The following is a 21,248-nucleotide window of genomic DNA, read 5'->3' as shown; positions in this document are numbered from 1 at the left end:
CAGACTCCTCGCACATAGGTGACTGATCACATGATGATGACATCATGACAGGTCCTGTAAGCACATCGCTGCTGTAGGTGTTCAGTAGTAATCCATCCCCTACAAACCCCCGAGGCCTCAGTTGCTATGGAATACTAACAACCTACAGCAGCCGTGTGCTTACAGGACCTGTGATGACGTCGCCATCATGTGATCAGGGGCGGAGTATGTAACTCACTCGGGATGAAGGACCTTTGATGACGTTATCATCATGTGATCAGGGGCGAAGTATGTAACTCACTCAGGATGTAGATTGTAGATCCTTTTTTTCTGTTGTCTATACCGGACTATGGAGGCGGCTACATTCAGCAGCATTAAGGTTCTTTCCCACAAGCGTCTATTGGCCGGCGTTTTCACGGCCGGACGATATACACTATCATCTGGGGCGTAGAAGCTTGTGAACGGGTGCACAAATCTAACGTTTGTGTGCCTGTTCACATATGCACCGAGCTCACCATGCCATCGCCCCTTTACCCTCCCTCCCCATCGCAGGCTCACCTATCCTCTTCTCCCCGCTCGTTCTTTGCAATGAGAGGGGGCGGAGCTAAACTCCATCCCATCCCGTCTCTTCCCATTGATGGCTATGGACAAGAGTCAGGAAGAGGGTGGAAGCTTAGCTCGCCCACGTCCGCCCCTTGTCCGCAGCCAGCAATGGGAGGAGGCGGGATGGGATGGTGCTTAGCTCCGCCCCCACCCCCTCTCATTGCAAAGAATGAGCAGGGAGGAGAGCAGAGTTGAGCCTTCATGGGGGAGGTGAGCAGAGGGGGGGGGGGGTTAGCTGCCACGCTGCTAAACTCCCGCCCCTCTCCGTCCACTGTCATTGCAGCGGCTGACGTATTCTGGCCCAAAAGATAGTTCCAGGACTATCTTTTGGGCCTGATGTAAAAATGCCTGGAGCGTTATTGGCTGGCCGGGCGCTTTTATGTCACGAGAATACGGTCATGTGATCTGATGCATTGGAATCCAGTGCATCAGATCACAGCGCATATCAGCCGACCGTGAAAACAGCGGGCCGATATACGCTCGTAGGAAAGAGCCCTTAAGAGCATTCAGAGAGATCTTTTGCAGCAGCCTTACACAATGGACAACAGGGAACCCATTGACTTGTATGGGAGATTGTTTTGGACACGCTCTGTGACCTGACCGAGAAGTGGCCACCGGTAACCAGTGCTGATCACCAAAGCCTGTTAATCAGTACTCGATCACTATCAATCACCGATGACTGGCTTTATGGGGATGAAGTATTGTTTTTATGATTGCTCATCCCTGTACATCTGTCATTAGTTGGCTGCACAATTACATGGGGTGATGTGCGCCCGACCAGCAAGTGTTTTTAAACGAGCATCGGCTGATCTTTTGCACACTCGGATGGGCCACTCATTGGGGTAATGAACATTCTATAGGGTCATATCATTAGGGAGACTGAAGGACTGTGCAATATATTGCCCTTAAACTAGTGGCAGCAAATAAAAATCAATTAGAAATTAAAAACAATCAATCCTTTCTGCGACAGACTAGGACTGGACAGACCAGTAAAATAATGGGCAATGCTAAGACATGACCACTTGGTGGCAGCAGAGATCCAGCCTGTAGGCTAGAAGACTGCAGGAATCATTAAAGTTTGCAGTAATCAGAGTGTGTACACAGAGCGCCCCACGTAAGCAGGGCCACAGGTCTTTCATCATTTGTGAAGAATGACTTTTTCTGTGAACCTGGTCTAATGGTTCTAATATATCAGCTTATATTTCATAATTATCACCTTGTATTGAATCTAAGATTCCTTACAGTGATAATTTAGGATTGATTACATTAAACAACTTATTTTTTGGTGAAAGTAGGTAAATAGCCAACGGCTTGTAATGTGAATTATCAGAGGTGCAACTATAAGGGATCATACGGCTAATATTCCAAAAACTGAAAATGGGCTTAGCCTCCTTTCATGTGTCGCAGCTACAGCTGTCCCCATCGGAGGGGTCTTAGCTAAGCTTTCCTTTACCTAGAGCAAAGATTGAGTTTGCTGTCCAAACTCTATATCTATATAACCTTGCCAAGGATGAGTGGCTTGTTGGTGCCCCCCTGGTACCCAACATCAGGGTCTCATATGCCACTAATCTCCCATTTAGCTTCACCCGTCTATTAGTGCCTCAGATGCCACTGCAGTGCCTGCAACCAAGACAGCCGCCCCCCAGAAAGGCAGTCTAGGATGCCTGTGCCCCATTGGTGCCTGCAGCCCACTTTTGGGAAGATGCTGCCCCCTAGAGCAATGAGTTAAAGTGTCATCCACCCCGCAAGAAAGAGGAGGAGTCATATAAAAGTGCTGGATGGTGCCAACTTAGAGAGTTTAGACGAATGCCGGTGGTTAGCTTGCACCCAGTTTCCCTACTGGGGTAGCTGTCCGGCCTTGGCTAGGGACTTCCTCAGGCTGCTGTGACCAGGAGGCTGCCCGAGGAAGAGGAAGATGATGGCTTTAAGAAACAACGAACCACCAGTGAGCGGGAGGGAAGCCTGGCCAGGGCAGAGCGGACCAGAAAGGATGCAGACCAGGCCAGAGCTAGGGCAAAAGACGGGGTGGCAGAGAAGTAGACTGTGGCAGAAAGATAGTAATATGGGTCAAGGACAGAAACTGCAAGCAGAGAGTTAGTTTTCCTCCCTCATTGTAGTAGTTTGAGTGGTAATGGTAGCCAAGTGCCAGAACTTCTGAGAAGTGTGTGACGCAGAAGCCCAGGAAGGTTAGCTGGCACAGGAGAGGAGTGCAGCAGAGTATGTCGGGTAGAAGACTGTAGGTCTGCAATATTTTAGGAGTGAAATCAGTTGGTACTGTGACCAGAGTTACAGGCAACGCGTCTGAGATGGGAACAGAGACTGGCCACCCATCATGCACTAAGGAACGGTGGGGATTGTGTTCAGGAGCTGGCACTCTGATAACAACTGCCCTTATCATTGTGTTGTAGTGCAAGTCCTGCGCCTCTCCTGCAGGAGAAAACTGGTATTCTGTTGCAGCGACCGAGACACAGGGCCCACGCTGAGGAGCTGGCAGGGTAGAGATGACACTTGTCACCATGGCTCTACCAGACTCCTCCCCAGAGGGACATCCGGAACCTCCGCCCAAGTACCGCTAGGCCTTTTCCAGGCAAAGTTGGGTGATGGTTTCCTGAATAAGTGTAGTGGACTGAATGAGTTATCACGCGTGACGCCACCATTCCTTTCACACGGATGATTCTCTGGTGGTAAAAATAATGAGAGCCCACACACAGATAAATTTGGAAAAACTCAATCACTGGGAGCAGGCAGTGACCGGTGAACTTTACTTCTGCTTTGCAAGGATACAGCTTACTCGCTTGTGCGGGTGAAGACAACTTTTAGAAGGTCAGGGAGGAACAACTCAGGATGACACCAGGCCTACAGTCCTAGTTATCTGTATGACTCCGCTCCTGGACACACGCACACTCTGGGACTCAGAACAACTCCAGAGGGGGAGACAACTCTCCTCAGACACTCACTCAGTAATCTTTGGGTGGACGCTGCACGGCGGACTCCTTTTCTCCTCTCACTTCTCAGAGGTGGTTCCTAGAATGGTGGTAATCTGGATACCTCTCCTCCGATTCCATCACTTCACCACATAAGGGTTGAAGGTACCCCCATGCGGCTGGCACTCTCCCTCCTCTCTCAACTGTTGAAGTAGAAGGACCCAACCTCACTCTCAATCACTCATATTTATAATCATACAACACCACGTGACTAGACAAACTTGTTACTTTCCCAGACATATCCCAGGCACGTGCAGACATTAACCTCTTACATGCTGCAGCTGTGCAATAGATATAACAGCAGACAAGACACTTTGCACAGTACATCCACATAAAAGACATGACACGTATGACAATTATGGAGGGGCCAGATATATACGTGTTGTGGGCCTCTACACTGTTACTTTGAATATTGCTTAAATAGTGAGACTGTCCCTAAATGGCTGCAGCTGATAATTGTCCCACACGCAGCGTTGGCTGTTTAGTAACAAAAATGGTTAAGGAGACTTTCCTTGCATCTTGTGCCCTGGGCCGCCTGCACACGGCCCGATTTGCATTATGGAATCCGCCATCGTCATCCATGGCATTCCGCATCCATTAGCAACAGCAAAACATTAGCATGTCCGCTTACATGATTGCGATTTCCACTCACGTAAAAAAAAATTGCAGCATGTTCTATTTTTGTGTCTTTTCTGTGCAGATGGCTTCCATTGAAGTCAATGGAAGCCGTCCAACTCACAACCCATCCACAATTGAGATTGTGGAAAGGTCGCAGATTTCGCATCATCGCCTAGCGATGGCATGGGAAAAGTAGGGATTTGTAAAAAAAAATCTGTACTGCGCATGACTGATGGTGAGCCATCCGGACCATACCAGCTGGGCACAGGGTTGGATTCCGCTGCAGATTCCACATCAAAATAAAAATTTCCACAGATTTGGCTGCATCCTGCAGCGTAATTCTGTCCTGTGTGAAAGGTCTCTCTGGGTACCTTTACACGGTACAACTGTTAAGCGCAAAAGTGCCTGACCGCCGCTCTATCGACTAACGCTGCTGAGCTTTCACACAGGAGTAATAGCTATTTACTGAATGGAGACGAAGTGCACCAGAGTTCTCTTCTGACCACCTCAGTCCACTGCAGATAGGCAACTGTTCGAAGAGTGAACGACTGCCATGTACACCAAGGGAGAAGTCGCTTTGCTTCAGTGATTTCTCACTTGGTGCCCTGTTAGTGTTTTAAGCCATTATTCAGGTGATATTCGCCCCATATACAAGGTACCTTTAGGCTGGGCTCACACGACCGTGTTTGTAGGAATATCTCTCGCACACGAGCACGCAGCAAGTGCTGCCAATCCCCATACACAATGTTGGCATGTATGTGCATGTATTACGTGCCAAGATAGAGCATGCTGTGATTTTTTTTCATGTTAGCAGCATAATTAAAGTCTATATGCAGTGACCGAGGCGCAGAGTACACAGCTGAGGAGATGGCGGGGTAGGTGAAAGGGATGTCATGGTGGCACTACCATCTCCTTCCCTGAGGGACCTGTGCAGACCTTTGCCAAGGCCCTGGCAGGCTTCTCCAGGCAACGCTGCTGATGCAGTTACCTGTATAAATTTCTGAGGGGAAACTTCAGTATTTGTCACGGGTGACGCCACCGTTCCATCTACTGCAGTGAACTCCGACGATGGTGCAATAAATAGTCCACACACAGGGCTGTACTTTAAATAGACTGAACCAGGAACGGTCAGTGAAGTCCTTCTTTACTGTAGCATCCAACATGGATAACACACAACAGTTCTTACAATGGAGGATTGGATCTGGAACAACGGGTGCTTGTGAGGAGGCAGGAAGGCAACTCGGGGCATCTTGATACATACAGTCCTTGTAATCTGTAACATCACTCTCCCAGATGACTTCTCTCACTCTCTCTCTCTACCGGCCAACACTCAGATGTTTAGATGTCCATTAGGGCAGGGGTCCCCAACCACCGGTCCGCGGACTGGGGCCGGGCCATTAGGTGTTTACTGCCGGTCCGCAGCACCGCCGGGAACTTTTGTTCTAAAAGGAACAATCCCGCGGCCCCTTCAGCAGTGCTCTGCGCTCTCACACTAACCTGCTATAGTGTGAGTGCAGAGCGCTGCTGAAGGGGCCGCATATATTATATTTCAGCCGCACTTCAGTAGTGGTGAGCGATTCCAGCAACCTCATTGGTTGTTGGGTACACACCCCCACACCTCAAACTGGGGGGGGGGGGTGTACCCAACAACCAATGAGGTTGCTGGAATCGCTCTCCGCTACTGAAGTGCGGCTGAAATACAATGGTCCTTGCGGGTGTGGAAGCAGCTGCCACAACCAATCACAAGGCGCCTTCTTGAAGCGCTGAGGATTGCAGCACCAAACAACAGAGCGTCCCACGAGTAGCAGGAAGACCCGCCTCTGTGCAAGCAGCAGGTCAGTTTTCAAGGTAATCCTGCCGGGGAGGAGGGGGAGGTTGGGGGAGTAAATTATATGCTGACCTATGTGTGTGCTGGGGGGGGGGGGGAGGGAGTAAATTATAGGCTGCCCTATGTGTGTGTTGCTGGGGGGATGGGGGAGTAAATTATAGGCTGCCCTATGTGTGTGCTGGGGGGGGGGGGGAAGTAAATTATATGCTGCACTATGTGTGTGCTGGGGGGGGGGAGTAAATTATAGGCTGCCCTCTGTGTGTGCTGGTGGGGGAGTAAATTATATGCTGCCCTGTGTGTGTGCTGGGGGGGGGGGAGTAAATTATACGCTGACCTATGTGTGTGCTGGTGGGGGAGTAAATTATATGCTGCCCTGTGTGTGTGCTGGGGGGGGGGAGTAAATTATATGCTGACCTATGTGTGTGCTGGGGGGGGGGGAGTAAATTATATGCTGACCTATGTGTGTGCTGGGGGGGGAGTAAATTATATGCTGCCCTATGTGTGTGCTGGGGGGGGAGTAAATTATATGCTGCCCTATGTGTGTGCTGGGGGGAGTAAATTATATGCTGCCCTATGTGTGTGCTGGGGGGGGAGTAAATTATAGGCTGCCCTATGTGTGTGCTGGGGGGAGTAAATTATAGGCTGACCTATGTGTGTGCTGGGGGGGGGGAGTAAATTATATGCTGCCCTATGTGTGTGCTGGGGGGGAGTAAATTATATGCTGCCCTATGTGTGTGCTAGGGGGGAGTAAATTATAGGCTGCCCTATGTGTGTGCTGGGGGGGGAGATAAATTATATGCTGCCCTATGTGTGTGCTGGGGGTGGGAGATAAATTATATGCTGACCTATGTGTGTGCTGGGGGGAGAGTAAATTATAGGCTGCCCTATGTGTGTGCTGGGGGGGGGGGGAGAAGTAAATTATATGCTGCCCTATGTGTGTGCTGGGGGGGGAGTAAATTATAGGCTGCCCTATGTGTGTACTGGTGGGGGAGTAAATTATATGCTGCCCTGTGTGTGTGCTGGGGGGGGGGGGGGAGTAAATTATATGCTGCCATATGTGTGTGCTGGGGGGGAGTAAATTATATGCTGCCCTATGTGTGTGCTGGGGGGGGGGAGTAAATTATATGCTGCCCTATGTGTGTGCTGGGGGGAGTAAATTATATGCTGCCCTATGTGTGTGCTGGGGGGGAGTAAATTATATACTGCCCTATGTGTGTGCTGGGGGGGAGTAAATTATATGCTGCCCTATGTGTGTGCTGGGGGGGAGTAAATTATATGCTGCCCTATGTGTGTGCTGGGGGGGAGTAAATTATACGCTGCCCTATGTGTGTGCTGGGGGGGAGGGGGGGGGAGTGAATTATAGGCTGCCCTATGTGTGTGCTGGGGGGGGGGAGTAAATTATAGGCTGCCCTATGTGTGTGCTGGGGGGGAGTAAATTATAGGCTGCCCTATGTGTGTGCTGGGGGGGAGTAAATTATATGCTGCCCTATGTGTGTGCTGGGGGGGGGGGAGTAAATTATAGGCTGCCCTATGTGTGTGCTGGTGGGGGAGTAAATTATATGCTGCCCTGTGTTTGTGCTGGGGGGGAGTAAATTATATGCTGACCTATGTGTGTGCTGGTGGGGGGGGGGGAGTAAATTATATGCTGCCCTATGTGTGTGCTGGGGGGGGAGTAAATTATATGCTGCCCTATGTGTGTGCTGGGGGGGAGTAAATTATATGCTGCCCTATGTGTGTGCTGGGGGGGAGTAAATTATAGGCTGCCCTATGTGTGTGCTGGGGGGGGAGTAAATTATAGGCTGCCCTATGTGTGTGCTGGGGGGGGGAGTAAATTATAGGCTGCCCTATGTGTGTGCTGGGGGGGGAGATAAATTATATGCTGCCCTATGTGTGTGCTGGGGGGGGGAAGATAAATTATATACTGCCCTATGTGTGTTCCAGAGGGGGTGGAGATAAATGATATGCTGCCCTATGTGTGTGCTGGGGGGGGGGAGATAAATTATATGCTGCCCTATGTGTGTTCCGGAGGGGGGTGGAGATAAATTATATGCTGCCCTATGTGTGTGCTGGGGGGGAGGGGAGTAAATTATATGCTGCCCTATGTGTGTGCTGTGGGGGGGGGGGATATTGAAATATTATACTGCCCTATGTGTGTACTGTCAGGACATTCTAAATGTCATAATTAAATATGCACTAAACTCCAACCCCCTTCATAACCCCGCCCCATATAACCAAAGCCCGCCCATGTCCCGCCACACCCTGCCGGGCCTTGTTAAAATGGTCTTGCTTGAAGCCGGTCCCTGGTGCCAAAAAGGTTGGGGACCACTGCTGTAGGGCACTCTCTCAATCCTTGCATGATGACTGACAAACTCTAGACCAACGGGGTATTCTCCATTTTCAAGTAGAAGGGATACTTATCCTCTTCCTCCATCTTAGAAAGGCCTAGGAGGAACTTCCTCCTGACTTTTACACTTCTTTCAGATGGCGTGTAATCCACAAGGAGACATGCAGGGTCATTCAGAGACTGACTAGACTCTGTCTCTATGCCCCCCTGCACACGGGCGGAAATTCCGCAGCGGGATTTCCCGTAGAATTTCCGCCCATGCCCGACTGCATAGGATTACATTACAAAAAACGGAATCCTAGGCAGACGGCCGCGATTTGTCCGCGTGAAAATACATGTGGAAAACAAACCGCACCATGCTCTATTTCTGTGCGGGTTTCGCAGAGGCCCGCACAGAAATGTCACTCCCACACCCGTCTCCACTCTGCGCATGCGCCAGCTGGACGGCAGCCGGCACATCACACAGCCAGAGCCGCGGAAGAGGGTGAACGCCACACTGGTCCCTGCAGGGGGGTCCCGCTGCGAGAAGTCTCATAGCGGGATCCGACCCGGCCGTCTGCAGGCGGCCTATCTGTCCTGACTCCTTAACTAAGGGCTCCTTCCCACGGACGGATTTCCGCCGCGTAATTCGTGGCGGAAATCCGCTGCATTGCCCACAGCTATTAGGTTCTATTGAACCTAATAGCTCAGGGCTCACGGTGCGGAATTCCACCGCACAGTGAAGTCACCCGACCTCATTGCAGTCAATGGAAACCATCCGTCACACTATCTTCCGCTGTAGCACAGCGGAAGATAGCGTGAAACCACCTCCCCGCCTACCGCCGCTGCGTCATATGACGCAGCCGGCGCGTCTAAGGACACGGCTGGCCGCGTCATGTGACGCAGTGTGCATGTCATGTGATGTGGCCTGCGTCTTACATGATGCTGCGGCGCGTCACGACGAAGCGTCATGCGGGAGCGAGGACGCCGCATCCGCAGGTAAGTTTGGGGTCTCTGGGGGGCGCCGTGACGGGCTCCGCCGCGGAATTCGTGTGCAGCCGGCCTAACTCTCTCTCCTTCTTGACTACAAAGTCCCATTTGCACACCATGCAAACATATATATCTCTCTTGCCCACATGACAACACTGGATACCCAGACATTAACCTCTTGCGCGCTGCAGCTGTGCAATTCACATAACTCACTGACAAGACAATTGCATGGTGCATCCACATTAAAGACATCTATGGACAGTTATGGACATCTATGGACAGTTATGGAGGGGCCAGATATGTATACTTCAGGCCACTACATATGAGAGACTGGTACTGCGTATTATGCATGCAAAAACTGTAGAATACGCTCGTGGGAGACCGGTCTCAAAGATACTGTGGATGGTTCCAGCACACTCCAAAGGTTATAATACAATTACTAGAGACCAGGAAACCTATAAGGGTCTGTGGGTATCATGCTGTCTACCTGTCACTTGCTATAGACTGCTGACTGTTAAGCTCCAGTGAATAGTAAAGTTACTGTAATGGGATTTGCTGCAGAGTCCTCTATGATGGACAGATGCTTCAATAGCTTAGAGGAAACCACCTGAATGATCCCTTCGCTCGCCTGATACATCCAAATCCAGTGTCCACCCGTCTGCAGCCGGAGATTATCTGCACACAGACAGCAACCAGCCTGTTATATTACACTGCAGCCAGTACAATCGTGTCACTTGAAATGTGTTCATTCTCTTACGGCATCCTCTACCAAGGCTTTACTTCAGAAAGGGGAGAGCATTCATTTGTATGTAGGTGTTTATGCATGGTGCATCATTTAAATCCTAAGGGAACCGACCCATGATTGCATTGATAATGCCTTGGCAATGCAATAAATAAGGATTCACATTAAAGGGGTTTTACAATCTTCCTTATTTGCATACATTACTCAGAGAAGAATGCATACCTGTATAAGTCTTCTCACTCACCTCTCAGGTATCCTTGGGGAGAGACAACGCCATCCCCCAATCCACTCACCCCCTAAGTGTCTCCACACACTTTTTGGGTGCTCTCCTTAAGGAAAGACGACATCCCTCTTGAACCACATCCCAGGCCTCTCACCAGCCAAGCCAGAAACCTACTGCACACTGATGAGGGGCAAACACCCCGAAACAGCTGTCTGTGTATGGGTTCTGGCTTGGTTTCCTATTCCCAATCGTTGTTTTACAGACTTGTTAAAAAGTCGTACGTTGATATAAAGGAATGCCACCAAAAGGTGGCACTGTAGAGGTATTGTTCCATCTTCCTTATTTGCATAAATTACCCAGAGGGGCATGCATGGCTCTATAAGTCTCCTCACTCACCTCTTAGGCATCTTCTTACACCCCTACTGGGTGCTCTCATTGGGGTGAGATGATGCCATTTCCCAACCCACTAACCCCACCAGGTGTCTCCACACACATTTTGAGTGCTCTCCTTAGGGAGTGATGACACTCCTCTTGACCCAGGGATTTTACCATAAGAGACATTTATAACACAAACAGCTGATTGACAGTTCCTGCACATTTATGGCAACCTCAGTGGGGGACTAGATACTGTACTCCTCTTCTTGGAATTGGAATGGGTTCCAGTAGTCAAAACCCCACTGTTACATTCACCCTGAACGTAAGACTCACCATGTCTAGGATGAGCATAAGGTTGTGTTCACATGGGGAACAGACTGCAGAAAAGAGTGAAGTACAATATAATCAAAACAAGAGGAGGAAGGGACACCCTGACTAGGAAAGAACCACTCTGCCTAAAAGCAAGGTTATCGCCTCGATAAAGGCAGCCCCACATCTCGTGCCTCGGCCACTGACGCTAGCACCTAAAAGAAAGAAAACACAAATGGACAACAAAAGCACCACTTTGCGATAAAGCAGATTTAAACAACAAAACACCACTTAGCTTAGAAGCAGAACCTCAATGAACACGACCTCACTCCACCAAGACAGAGACAATATTCAGCAGCAACAACACTCAAAATCAACCTTACAAACTGGCTGAGGTCATGCACTAGAACAGACAAAGTTCCACAAACACCGAGTTAAATCAACATACGACACAAGGGAACAAAATCAATGACAGATGAACCACTGAGGGAATAGAGACAAACGACCCAAGTAACACCAAAAGAAATGACAAACCATAGAAACATAAACATTAACTTGTAGGACAGACTGGAATAGTGCAGCCAGCCCATCTACAGGTCGAGACCCCTGTGTCACGACCCCGTTACGGACCACAGACCATGACACCCACTAAATATTTGTGATTAGAGATGAGCGAGTGTACTCGCTAAGGCACATCACTCGAGGGGGGTAGTGCCTTAGCCGAGTATCTCCACGCTTGTCTCTAAAGATTCGGGGGTCGGCAGGGGGCATGGAGCGGCAGGGGAGAGTGGGGAGGAACGGAGGGGAGTTCTCTCTCCCTCTCTCCCCCCCGCTCCCCGCCGCAACCCACCTGTCACCCGCGCCCGAAGAAAGAAGATCTGGCCGCGACGGAGAGAAGATCAAGCCGCGAAGAAGGGAAGATCCGGAGCGTCCGGAGCAGGTGAGTTTATTCTCGTGCGGGTTTCCCGCGGATCCTGACGGCTTCCATAGGCTTCTTTTGAAGCCTGCAGGAGCCATCCCGCACTAAAATGGAGCATTTCCGGATTTTTTCCTGCACGCGGGACCCGCGCCTGCAGGGAAAAATGACATCCGCAGGTATTTAACTACCTGCGGGTGTCTAATGCATCCCTATGGGGCGCGGATCCGCGTGCGGGAAAAACGCTGCGGATTGTAAATGTTAATTTGCCCGTGGACATGAGGCCTAAAGCCGCTGTCACTGCGGTCAGCACTGGAAGCAGAAAACATGACAACAGCGCAGCAGCCGATGTTGGTAGCAGCTCCCACTGAATCCCCGATGCTTGTGTTCCGCATGCTCAGCAACCCCCGCAATAAACCAAATAAATGGCACAAACAGTCTTCGTTTTGAATTTTTTACTATAAATATAACTATTTGCAATAGGCTGGTTTAAACCTAAAGGACCGGACATTTTTTAGGGATTTTACCCATGTGGTGGTTTTACTGGCCTATTTTTCTTCCTTTCGCTCTCAAAGTTATTTTAGCTGCATTTTTTTTGTGACACATAGGGCTAATTTTTTTTACATCTCTTTTCACTGACTTTTCCGTTTTTTAGTTTTATTAGGGGCAAAGAGCTAAAAAAAAAGTTTTAGAAATTTGCAGTTGTTTATTTTTAAAATTAGTATATGTACATTAAAATATAATATGGGAATGGGTTCCTCGTTTTGTTTCGGTTGTTTTGATATATCATTTCGCTAGTCTTGGATTATGGCAACGGTTTGGGTTGGCGTCGGCTTTTGTGCATTTTCTCTTTCTTATGTATATATTTTATTTTACTCGGTAATTTTTAAAATGTATTTTTGTAACTATTTTTTTACCATCCACTGTAGCTGGGGCATCCATAGGAACCGCATCCATAGGAGCCCCAGTTACAGGGAAAAATATCCTCCTGTAGTGACAGTAATCACTAACGGAGCTGATCAGGGTTTGCTAGGACTCTGCACCTCTGCTGTGGCAGGGGGCACTTGTTGATCACGTGATCGCTGGGTCAAATAGTGGAAGTAACCTTTCCACTTTCCCTCTGCATTACATAGCGCTTATTGAGTGCTATGTAGCCTGTAAAGGAGAAGGCAGAAGCAGTTAAAAACCGTTTCACCCTTCTCCTCTGGGTTCTTGGCTGTGTCTGACAGCCCGAAGACTAGACGGGCTCATGCTTGTTTGCTTGAGCAGAGGCTTTAAACCTGCACCTGCTTTTGCTATCGGACGGGATTAAAGCCCAGGACCAAACACCGTAAATTTACCGCATTTGGTCTTCAAAGGGTTAAATGAACGCCGCCAGACAGTAATTTTTTTGTCTAGCCAAAGATCTGCATGATAATGACATGCTAGACGGGCCCTATGAATATCCCAGTTCTTGTAACTAAGCCATTATCAGCCGAGTCATGTGGTTGCTGGAAAGGATTCTTGGCACCGTCTGCTGCAAGGACCCACTGCAAAGGATGTGGAGCAACTGGATGGTCAAGGACCGGGACTCTCCTCTGCCAGGTGCCATAACTCCACCGGCTCTTGCTAAGGGTCTCATAGCTGCCTTTGCATGCTGCATACCCTCAGTCTGCAACGCTGTCTGTCCTCCGTGATTGTAACCTTCTTGGCAATGAAACGTCCTTCTACTGCTGTGGGAAAAAAGGAGTAATAAGTATCAGTAACCCAACATGTTAGCAAGGGAGTTACTACATGCAGCACTTACCAGGCACAGCGGGCAGTTTTCCCAACAATTACAATGTCAGGTTCCTCCATCGAAGACCCCAGAGGCATGAGAGAGAAGGTCGCATAAGGCTCTGGAGTAAATTACCCCTCTGGTTCTGGGTGCAGCAACATAGCTGCAAGGTAAAAGCAGGTCGGCAAGATGTAACAGGCAGCAAAAGACAGCCAGCCAACAACTTGTTCTAAGGATCTTGCATGCACCCACCTAGGGTCAGCACAGCTCTCGTGGTGGGAGATTAGGTCATGGCGGTCTCCCATGTCTGCCTTCTACTATGTGTCTGCAGTGTTTGCCCGCTTCCAAAAACTAAGGGTAAAGGACATTGACAATGACAACTACAAAAAATGGCTCAACAGAGGAAAAGGGTTGATGGCACACATTTTCCACTATGAACGAACAAATTCTTTTGCTGCAAGATTGAACCTTGACCCTAACTATTTGATAAAGGTTAACAGTAAAACTGCATCCCTCATCCCAATCTACAGTACAACAAACTACCCCCTATATAAGCTCTGGAAGCTAACTGGCAAACTAGGTCAACAATTTGATAGGGCCTCCTATACACTGTGAACACTAAACTGCGCCATTGCATACCTCCTTGTTTGTGCCTGATTGTTCTGCGTATGTCGCGCAGTCTGTCGGGCTCCTTGAGCTTTAAGGGTCTCCACTTCTTTTGCAGCTGGTCCTTGGTGCGTATGGTGCCCAACCTCCTCCGCATCGCCTGAATGACTTTTTTTGCTAATGGCTTCCTTTTGGGGATTTGGATACTCCTAGGGTCCATGGCTGGTTTAATAGCTAGACCAGCAGTACAGTCTCCTGGTGCCCTAGGGGTGAACCCCGGTGTGTCATGACCGGCTCATGAACTGTAAGCCAACTTTATAACATACGCAACCACACATGATGTCAGATGTATGAAGACTAGAGCCTGGTCCGTACATCCATAGATTTGCATTGCCAGACACTGGGTACATTCCGCCAGATGTAGCGATCTCCCTTTCAAACCTGTTGCGCACTATTAACTTGGCGATGGAAGTATCGCTTCAGCGAGCACAATCGCTGCAGCGGAGCAAGGAACACAAGAAAACATGTCTTCCAGGAGATCGGAAGAGCGAAGAAAATCTCATTGCGGCAAGCAGAGTGACGGAAGAAAAAAGCATGTATCTTGCAGGCGATCGTAACTGCGAATAATCCTCCGTGGCTTTTACGTAGTTCCGGTCTCACGATGTACTTCCGATGCTTTAACTCTTTCCAATCCACTGTCTGACGTCTAAAGACATTCTGATTGAAGGCTGTGCAGCTCCGATGTCGGAAGACGTCCGGCAGGGTATTCTTACTGTAAATTACTGGCCGCTCTGTTGTCAGGGGACCTCTCCAGCATGTCCCATACCGCAGTACTGGCTCTAGCCAGCAGATGGCGCCATTGTATAATGGCAGAAAGAGAAAGCCCCCTAGGAAACTCTGAATCCAAAATTCGATTGCAAAGAGTTAACAGCCAATAGGAAAGCACTTTGTGCTAAGACCTTTGGTGATATATGTATTTTTCTTTCTTCCATCAGCCAATCGCAGAGCGTTTCGTGGGACCCTAAATATTTCGGTACTGCTAAGCAGATATACCGACCCTCACTATGTAGGGTCCCTGCCGGCGGCACTCAGAAGGCTGTGGGGATATAATTCCTAACCCCATATTGTTGGGTTTCTAAATTCATTCACCAGTGGATATGCGGCACTATAAACCTTCTTTGCCATAAATTTGAGAATAGCTTTATTTCTTGCCCTCAATGTTCCCAGTGTTACTGTAGGGCCGCTCTTCGCATTAATAAACAAGGGGGGTATTATGGAGTGCTTATGAAGTATATATAAGTGCTATTATTTTGACCCTTCGCAGGTACCTGACAGATTTATGGGTGAAATTAAGGCAGCCTAATCTGTTTAAAAGATTCTTTAGCTCTGCAGTTCAGTGAACACACAGGAGAACAAAAAAAATCAGCATTAAGGCGGCAGTAAAAGGCGCTGCGCACAAAATGGGCATTTGTGCATTTATATTCCCAGGCTAATTGCAAGGTAAGTTGGATGTACTTTGTTGGTTGAAATATAACTCCGCTTTATGGAAGCCATAAAGCCTTGTCACCGGAGGCCAGATGAATCACTTGGCATAATTGCTATTTTTTTTACTGCCTAAGGTGACGTTTTTCACACAATTCTGACACTGACGTGTTACTTTAAATGGGCCACACTATGTCTGTGTGGGAGTCACGCCGGGCAGGGCTGGGGTCCAGGACGCAGAATAAGGGCTTTTACCTACTGCGATATTGCTGCGGTTTTTTCAATAAGACTTTCTAATGTTAAAATCAAATTTGCGATTTCTATGCGATGCGATTTTAACATTAGAAAGTCCCACTGAAAAAAAGCGCAGCATTAAAAAAACGCTAGTGGGTAAAAGCCCTAATAGAGGGGAAATGCCACTCATTTCCTTTGTTGCTGCTTTTTCAATATACTGTATATACTGGAGTATAAGCCTAGTTTTTCAGCACACTTTTTTGTGCTGAAAAAGCCCCCCTCGGCTTATACTCGAGTCAGGGAAGGGTTAAAAAACCCCTCCATACTCCCCTCCCAGCCAGCGTCTGTGTCTCTGGCGGCGGTGTGGTAGGCTGCTTGAATTCTCTCCGCTGTCATCCCCTGCCATTCTCTTTGCTCGGCTCCATCATCCCCCGCTGTTAGCGCTGTGTAAGTAAGAGCTGTGATTGGATCGAGCGTCAGCCAATCACAGCCGATGATCGATCATTCACAGCCAATCAAGCTGCTTTAGAATTCTCCCCGCTGTTATCTCCCTGCTCGACTTTCAAATCCCCTGCCCTCAGTGCTGTGTAAGTAAGCGCTGTGATTGGATCGAGCGCCAGCTGTGATTGGCTGGTGCTCAATCCAATCACAGCGCTTGCTTACACAGCACTGAGAGCCAAGCAGAGAGGACAGCGGGGGATGACAGCAGGGAGAATTCAAGCAGCTTGTCACATAGACACAGATGCCGGCTGCGAGGTGAGTATGGAGTATGGAGGGTTTTGTTTTACCTAGTATATACTCAAGTATAGCTTGGCTTATACTCCAGTCAATAAGTTTTCCCAGTTTTTCATGGTAAAACTTATTGTCTTGGCTTATACTCAGGTATATACGGTATGTGTTTTTATGTAATAATGTAGCAGAGCTAAATCTGTTGTTTGGCTGCCAGCACACGGATGGGTCAGATTCCGCATGTGGGATCCTGAAGCAGAATCAGACCCTGTGCCTGGCTGGTGACCCCCGCGTACCTGTCTGCAGTCTTCTTAATCTGTTCTGCGAATGTGCCAGCCGTCGCGCCGGCGCACATGTGCAGTACAGATTATGCCGCGCCTTCACTAGGCAATGACGCAGAATGATGATTACGGAAGGGCTGCAGGTTGGAAGGCTTCCATTGACTTCAATGGAAGCCTTCCCCACAGAATCCTCCTCAAAATAGAGCATGCTGCGGTTTTTCCCCCACGAGCGGAAAATTGCAATTGATTTCCGCTTTTGGGCAGGAAAAAAGCGTTTTTCCATAGCATGCTTATTGCAGGTATTTGCTGTGGAATCTAGAGGCGGATGCCTGCTCTGGATTCCGCAATGCAAATCCGCCCGTGTGCATGCGGGCTTGTGCTGGGATGAGCTGGGATAATGGGGTGGGCCTCATGACTGTTCTGTGTAAAACTGCATATATATTTCCAATATATTCTCATGAGCGTATGCATATTTGCGTGCACATGAGCAGAATGAACTATACTTTTTTGCGTGCGCATCAGCGTATTTTACTGCACTTTTTCCACGCATATGCTTTTGCGTGTGGCAAAAAAATTTGGAACCAATGGAAATAGTTTAATTAGTTTAATGACTTCCAGATATGTTCTTTTATAGGCAGTATTGAGTGCGCAAATACACCTGTCTAAAGCCGGTCTAAAGGTTCGTTTAGACTTACAGATTTGTTATTTGAGCAAGTGAATGACGTCAGAGTATGCTCCTGCAGTCTATTTAGACAGGCAGATACATCGTTGGCCCGCTCAAGCGAGAAGTCGTTCAGTTGTTCACATTCGCCGTATAAGTGAATGAGAACGACTGAACGGGCGCTGAATAAACCGAACGATAAGAGAATGAGCCGGCGATGATTTTTATGCCTACATGAAATGAGCGACAAGCGAACTATTTATCCCTCGTCGTTTGATCGTTGGCGGCGTTGTACGCTGAACGATTATTTTTTCGTTTTCGCTTTTTTGAATTAGAATCGTTACATAAAAGGATCTTTACTGAATGACGAACTCGGCTCTGCTCCAGATGTATATTCTGAAGGGCACTATATGGGCTTCTGTACACCCTTCACAAGTGGAATCGTCATAAAGACCTCCACGCGACAGTGCTGACCACCGAACGTCTTGCTGACATACATTCTCCCCATCTGACAACAGATACAATGGCTTTTCCCGAACTGGCATGACACTTTTGCGTGTAGCGGTGTAACCCTCGTGCTTAAATCTGCTGTTACACATCTGACGCTTTATCCTAGTAACGTGCAGCGCAGAAGTTGGATCCTCCTGACGAATAGCATGTGCCGTAATTCCTTAAGCAGAGCCTCACACAAAGCCAATATCTTAGCCATCATCTCCGTCTTCACCCCAGTTGGCCTCGATTAACAGCAGCGCCATTCAAGAACACAGAGGCTGGTTTTACAGTCATCGCTATGTCATAACAAGTGAACCGAAATTCTAAATGAGTTAAGTGAAAACACGTGGCGAGAAATTCTGTAATTTACAATAATCAATCCCACATTTACAAGAGGAAGCCAAGAGATCCCATTGTACAATATAGGCATGTGGTGGGGATCTGAAGGAGCACATTGTAGGATAAAACTAAAGGAGTGGGAGCAATGGGGACCCAGAATAGAATACAGCGGAGGGGCCCTGAGTCTCAGGGACTCCTGTAATGAACAGTTATTTGGGCCCTTGGATGAGAGAGTCACAACACTAGGACCAGGACTGCATTACCCACAGGACTAAGGGTGCATCTGCCCAAGCCCCCTAGTAACTCTTTTATTTTTCTATTGGCATAGATGTCTGGGGGATGGTTGTTTTTTGCAGAGTGCTAAGGCAGCACTCTGCGACCTGAAGGTTGTGAGTTCGATCCCCGCGTGGTTCAGGTAGCCGACTCAAGGTTGACTCAACTTTCCAACCCTCCGAGATTGGTTAAATGAGTACCCAGCTTGGTGGGGGGTAGTTAATAAATTACTTGAAAGTGCTGCAGAATAAGTTGGCACTATACAAATAACAAGATTTATTTACTTGTTTAATGCGCGTCAGAGAATCGCCAAGTGTTCCCCATTGATTTCAATGGGAAGCATCACATCGTAATCACAGGCACATTAAAAGCAATGATCGATAAGTTCTGAGGGAATGCAAAGAAATAGGACATGCAGCGTTTTTTTTTATCTCACAGCATTGCTGTAAGGGAGAACATCGCTCATGTTTATGACTCCATTCAAAAGAATGGAGTTCATATTTGCATGAGTTTTGTGAGTCTCGTAATGCACAAAACTCGTGAGCCCTCAAACCAACCAGTGAGTCGATAACCTTCTCAAACAATAGCTCTAATGTAGGAGGGGAAGTTCTCCACATTAAAGGGAATGTCACTTACCATTAGCACTATAACTAAGCTTATGGAAAGTATGTGACCCCTGGAGTCCAGAGATGTCAGTGTTATACTTGCCTTCCTCGTTGTTCCTCCGGTGTGAGTGCAGCGACCGAGGCACAAGGAACACCACTGAGGAGATGGCAGGGTGGCTGTTTAGGGGTGTCATGGTGGCACTACCAACTCCTCCCCTGAGGGATGCATGCGATTCTTGACCACAGCTCACACAGGCGTCTCCAGGCAAAGCTGGCTCAGCGGTTATCTAAATATATGATGTAGTGGACTTGAAGAATTCTGTCACGGGTAACGCCACCTTTCCTTGCTCCGGGGGATGTCCGATGGGAAAATAAGAGAGTCCACACATGGTTTACTTGTTTACACTCAGTTGCTGGAAACGGTCAACAACTGGAACTTTACTTGCAATCACTTTCTTGATTTACAGATTACAAGTCAGGAGGTCAGGGAGGAAACACAGGATGACACCAGGCCTCCACTCTGAAGGAGGACAAAAACACTTCACTGAACACTCAGTTATGAAGGCTTCTAGACACTGCACGGTGGACTCCTTTTTCTCTTCTCCACTCTCACTCTCTCTCTTGGGATAGGGATCCTGGGAATGAACTTCCAGGGTACTGCTCCTCTGATTCCATTCTTCACCACATGAGGGTTGAAGGTACTCCCATGTGGCCAGTACTCACCTGCTTACTCTCCAAACACACCTCAACCAGACCAGTGTACCAGAAAGGAAGACCCAGTTTCGCACCTTGCACTCACATATATCAATCATAGTTACGTGACTTCACAAATTGTTACATTTCTAGACATAACCCAGACATTCACCTCTTACATGCTGCAGCTGTGCAATACACATAACTAGTGACAAGACAATTTGCACAGAGCATCCACACTGAAGACATGACATTTAGGACAATTATGGAGGGGCCAGATATATGTACTTCGGGCCACTACATGAGCGCTGAAAGCCAACGCTGAATGCATTGAGCAGCGCTGCTAAGTAGTCCTGTTCCAAACCTATAATGGGTGATTACATAGCAGTGCTGTTCAATGCAGTCAGCAGCGGCTTTCAGTGCTGACATCAGGGAGACAACAGGGATGGTAAGTATAAAACTTACATCTCCAGACTGCATGGGTCACCTATTATCAGCCCACGAGTTTAGCTTATGAGGCTTAAGGTAGGTGACAAATTCTCTTTGAGTTCCTGGTCAGTGCACAGAATATTAAAGGGTGGTCTCTTTTGTTACAGATTGCTGTCGAGGTGCAAGGCACTGTTTGCAGAATTTTGTTTCTCTATTATAATGTGGTCTTTCCATATTGAGCGTCACACTCCATTCCTTTTACCTGTGCATCCTCACAGGGTACGATTATTAATTAGGGGCACTGTCACTATATGGGGCCACAGAGGGGGCATTATTATTAATTTGGGACACTATTACTAAATGAGGCCAAAAAGGGGACACTATTACAAGTTAAGGCCACAGAGTGGGCATCATTACTAACTTCGGTCACAGAAGGGGTACTATTACTAATTACAGTGATTAAATGGGGCTACTGAGAAGGCACTATTACCAAGTAGAGCCATTGGGGGTACTATTACTAATAGGGGCTACATAAGGGAAATTATTTATATGGGTAATACTGAAAGGAGGGAGTAACGTCAAGATTGGGAGACTATGCCGAGGTGAGTCATGGCTGTAAGAAGCCTTGGCTCTTATAGTGAAGAAATACAAAACGAAGGTCACAAATCAAAGGAGACGTCACCGGTGACCACTGAAGGTAACTGCACTGTAATCACTACTTACACGGGGTGGTTCAGAATCGGGAAAGTTGTATGTCAATTCTGCATCTCATCCCAAG

This window comes from Eleutherodactylus coqui, chromosome 13 (assembly GCF_035609145.1).
Source record: "Eleutherodactylus coqui strain aEleCoq1 chromosome 13, aEleCoq1.hap1, whole genome shotgun sequence".
In the NCBI taxonomy this organism is placed as follows: domain Eukaryota; kingdom Metazoa; phylum Chordata; class Amphibia; order Anura; family Eleutherodactylidae; genus Eleutherodactylus; species Eleutherodactylus coqui.
The sequence above is the reverse complement of the archived record's forward strand: the minus strand, read 5'-3'. Positions refer to the sequence as shown.